This window comes from Mizuhopecten yessoensis, unplaced genomic scaffold (genome assembly GCF_002113885.1).
Source record: "Mizuhopecten yessoensis strain PY_sf001 unplaced genomic scaffold, ASM211388v2 scaffold10401, whole genome shotgun sequence".
Taxonomy (NCBI): domain Eukaryota; kingdom Metazoa; phylum Mollusca; class Bivalvia; order Pectinida; family Pectinidae; genus Mizuhopecten; species Mizuhopecten yessoensis.
In genome coordinates this window covers 141,114-146,385 of record NW_018408528.1, presented here as the reverse complement: position 1 = coordinate 146,385, position 5,272 = coordinate 141,114, and the positions used below count along the sequence as shown (strand labels likewise).

The 5,272-nt window shown below is 42.8% G+C and overlaps 1 pseudogene; it reads right to left on the bottom strand.

Moving 5' to 3' along the window:
- Positions 1-2,914: 2,914 nt before the first annotated feature.
- Positions 2,915-4,925, bottom strand: LOC110460440 (annotated as a pseudogene).
- Between the last annotated feature and the right edge of the window lie 347 nt (positions 4,926-5,272).

Genomic DNA, 5,272 nt, shown 5'->3' with positions numbered 1-5,272 from the left:
ACCCTAACTGTTGATATTTTGACACCACCGTCACACGACCTTAACGGTTGATCTTTGGAAACCACCGTCATGTGACCCTAACTGTTGATATTTTGACACCACAGTCACACAACCTTTACTGTTGATCTTTGGACACCACCGTCATACAACCTTAACTGGTGATCTTTGGACATCACAGTCACACAACCTTTACTGTTGATCTTTGCACACCACCGTCATATGACCTTAACTGTTGATCTTCTGACACCACAGTCACACGACCTTTACTGTTGATCTTTGGACACCACCGTCATATGACCTTAACTGCTGATCTTTTGACACCACAGTCACACGACCTTTACTGTTTATCTTTGGACACCACCGTCATACAACCTTAACTGTTGATCTTTTGACACCACCGTCACACAACCTTAGCAGTTGATCTTTGGACACCACAGTCACACAACCTTTACTGTTGATCTTTGGACACCACCGTCATACAACCTTAACTGGTGATCTTTGGACATCACAGTCACACAACCTTTACTGTTGATCTTTGGACACCACAGTCATATGACCTTAACTGTTGATCTTTGGACACCACAGTCATACAACCTTAACTGTTGATCTTTCTTTTGACACCACAGTCACACAACCTTTACTGTTGATCTTTGCACACCACCGTCATATGACCTTAACTGTTGATCTTTGGACGCCACAGGCACACGACCTTAACTGTTGATCTTTGGACACCTCCGTCATACAACCTTAACTGTTGATCTTTGGACACCACCGTCACACGACCTTAACTGTTGATCTTTGGACAGCACCGTCATACAACCTTAACTGTTGATCTTTTGACACCACCGTCATACGAACTTAACTGTTGATCTTTGGACACTATAGTCACACGACCTTAACTGTTGATCTTTTGACTCCACCATCATATGACCCTAACTGTTGATATTTTGACACCACAGTCACACGACCTTAACTGTTGATCTTTGGACACCACAGTCACACAACCTTAACTGTTGATCTTTGGACACCACAGTCACACGACCTTAACTGTTGATCTTTTGACACCACCTTCATATGACCTTAACTGTTGATCTTTGGACACCACTGTCATACAACCTTAACTGTTGATCTTTTGACACCACCGTCATACGACCTTAACTGTTGATCTTTGGACACTATAGTCACACGACCTTAACTGTTGATCTTTTGACACCACCGTCACACAACCTTAGCCGTTGATCTTTGGACACCACAGTCACACAACCTTAACTGTTGATCTTTGGACACCACAGTCATACAACCTTAACTGTTGATCTTTGGACACAACAGTCACATGACCTTATCCGTTGATCTTTGGACACCACAGTCATATGACCTTAACTGTTGATCTTTGGACACCACTGTCATACAACCTTAACTGTTGATCTTTTGACACCACAGTCACACGACCTTAACTGTTGATCTTTGGACACCACAGTCACACGACCTTAACTGTTGATCTTTTGACTCCACCATCATATGACCCTAACTGTTGATATTTTGACACCACAGTCACACGACCTTAACTGTTGATCTTTTGACTCCACCATCATATGACCCTAACTGTTGATATTTTGACACCACAGTCACACGACCTTAACTGTTGATCTTTTGACACCCCCGTCACACAACCTTAGCCGTTGATCTTTGGACACCACAGTCACGATCTTTGGACACCACAGTCGCACGACCTTAACTGTTGATCTTTGGACACCACCGTCACACGACCTTAACTGTTGATCGTTTGACACCACCGTCATACAACCCTAACCATTTATCTTTGGACACCATCGTCATACGACCTTAACTGTTGATCTTTTGACACCACCGTCATACAACCCTAACCATTTATCTTTGGACACCATCGTCATACGACCTTAACTGTTGATCTTTTGACACCACCGTCACACGACCTTAACTGTTGATCTTTGGACACCACAGTCGCACGACCTTAACGGTTGATCTTTTGACACCACCGTCATACAACCCTAACCATTTATCTTTTGACAACACCGTCATACAACCTTAACTGTTGATCTTTTGACACCACCGTCACACGACCTTAACTGTTGATCTTTGGACACCACCGTCACACGACCTTAACTGTTGATCGTTTGACACCACCGTCATACAACCCTAACCATTTATCTTTGGACACCACAGTTATACAACCTTCACTGTTGATCTTTGGACACCACAGTCACACGACCTTAGCAGTTGATCTTTGGACACCACCGTCACACGACCTTAACTGTTGATCGTTTGACACCACCGTCATACAACCCTAACCATTTATCTTTGGACACCACCGTCATACGACCTTAACCGTTGATCTTTGGACACCACCGTCACACGACCTTAGCAGTTGATCTTTGGACACCACAATCGTACAACCTTAACTGTTGATCTTTGGATAACACCGTCATCATCCTCTATTACTTCGCGAGACATTAGATATTGGTATTTATACACCTGTGTAATGTCTTTGAATGATCTTTCTTGTCTTCATATGACAATGGAATGACTTAACCTGTATCACTAGATCGCCTTAGCTGAAGTTACTCTGCTGTCGTCGAAAGACAATACTCAGAATTGCTTCAGCTGCCGGCTGACATGAAATAACATATGCCACCATATGACCCTGAGCTGGTCTTAATTGTGTCAGATGAGTACGACTGACCTTAGTTATTGTGGAAGATAGTGACAAACATGCATCACTTTGTGAGAATATTGAAAAATTTCAACCGTTAATCTTCTGTATATCACCAGTAGAACATCAATTATCTTTACATAGCTAGTGGAATGTCAGGTTCATTGTTAAACGAAAACCTGATGCAAACTAAATGTATTATTTTGATCTCAATGCTCAAAAGATTCATACAGATTTCACGAAACTTGTGATGTATCCATTGGCAACGAGGTGTCTAAGGGACAGCAACAAAAGGACCACAGAACAAGTTTTCTTGAACAGTTGGATCCAACCATCGTACAATCCCTCTGTCTCCCCTTCGCCTGACTTTCTCGTTTTCATCGGGAAATATGTGTGCTCTTCTACCGTCTCAATGGCGCTCTTCGCGCCGTTCCATGCACCAGGGCCATTTAGGCGCCACTGTACAGGGGTTGCTGGACCGAAATATATGTTGTACCACAGTTTGGGGTCCGAGAAGAAGTGTTTCCAGAGGTTTGGTTTACAGCCAATCATCGCTGCCAGTCTGTCCATGTATTGGATTGAGTATATTTGCAGACTGTATCTACGAGAGTCGACAAAGTTACGTGTGATAAAATCTTTGCGTTTTTCCACGATCTCCAGGCGCTTAGAGGCGCTGGGCAGCTCACACTTCCCTGCGAATACCCTCGATATACATCTGGCTTGCATTTCTAATATTGGTGGTAGCGCACCAAAAGGTTGAACCAGCCCTACAACACCAAGAGTACACGGGTTTAATTTTGTAGGAAACACCAGCTCGTACAGATACGGGAAATGTCCGTCAACATTGATGATGCCATCATCCAGAAATGGAAAGTCAAAATTGAAGCCTGTAGCAAGGATGACAACGTCGATGTCGTTTAGAACGCTGCCATCTTCAAATGTGGCGCCATCTGCTTTGAACACCCTTACATTACATTTGATGTTGACGGTACCGAGTAAAATCCTGTTTGGGAGGTCGTCACTAATAGTGAGGACGCTGGCATCGAAGCGTTTGTTTGGCGAGAGTCCGTAGTTTGCGTGGTTGTATCGTCTGTTGAGGCGATGGAAGAACCTCGGCCGCATAAGGTTCCATGGTAGCTTCATAGAAAACCTGTTGAGAGCAACATGGTCAAAAGGAACACCGTGGTCAGCTGCTCTTTGGATCACGTACGTCCCTCGCCGACTGGACATGTAAACCTGCAAAAAGCAACAAGACAGACATCAGCATTATGACAAGGTCAATACGAGTAACCAGGAAGTACGAAAGTGTCAATGCCCACACATACATGACGTTTGCCATTTCAATTGTAATCATATTCACACACCTCAAGTTTAGATTAAAACATATATATATACATTTGTTTTCGCTCACAAAATCAGTTGGAGCACGGTAATTTATGAAACATTTTCGTGATTTCCCTGTTTATTATGTTTTATTTTTTTATGAACCATTGTGAAACTTTGTTAGTTTATTACTTTTTTCAGAATTTTATATATTTATATTCACCAATGTGACTAGCTCCTTGATATCTGTCAGATGTCGTAGTAATAATGTACTTATTGTACTTACGTGTTCTGCATGACGACTCAGCTAACAGGCGACGTCCGACCCAGAGTTACCAATCCCAACCACCAGGATTCTCTTCCCTTCGAATCCATGGAAGTCCTTGTAGTCGTGGGTATGCATGACCTTGCCCTTGAACTTGTCCAGTCCGGGGAATGTTGGCACGTTCCGTGTGTAAAGATGTCCATTACACACGATAACAAAGTCGGTCTTCAATTTTCGTGTCTTTCCTGTGTCTAAATTCTTCACTAACGTCACCCAACTTCCGGTGTCGTCGAAATCGTCTGCTTTCTTAACGTTTTCTACACTATGACCAAAGTTTATATACTTTTTCAAATTGAAGTTATCTGCGTAAAGTTGGAGGTATTTCTTGAAGTGTTTGTGTCCCATGAAGTTTGGGAATTCCTTTGGGATCGGGAAGTCACTGTAACACGTCATCTCCTTACTGGTGTTTATGCTGCAGGAATTGTACAAGCTGGGGTCGCCGTCTTTGGACCAGTTGTGGTAATTCCAGAGACCGCCTATGTCCGTATCCTTCTCGAAGCATATTGGCTCAATCCCCTCGTCTAGGCAGTGCTTGACCGCCGCCAGTCCTGACACACCAGCGCCTATCACCAACACAGTCTTCGTCATCTAAACAGAAAGTAAAATACACGTAAAGTAGGATAAAAATATAAGATGAATAGGTCGGTAGTATGGCTTGTATTCACGTGTTCGTACATTACTTTAGTAGGCTTTAGCAGACAACTCATGTACGCCTCCCGCCATAAAAATAACTTAGCACGCTTCATGATATTGCTATTTTTGCATTTGGCATTCATATTGACTATGAACATGCAAACCGAAAGTGGTACAATACTTAAATGACAGGTCTACACCACAAAACGACGATTCGTAATTACATTGACAACCTATTTCAGACATTAAAGGAGTATCAAACCTGACCAATATGAATGCACTAATCTTTCCTGCAAGAATAA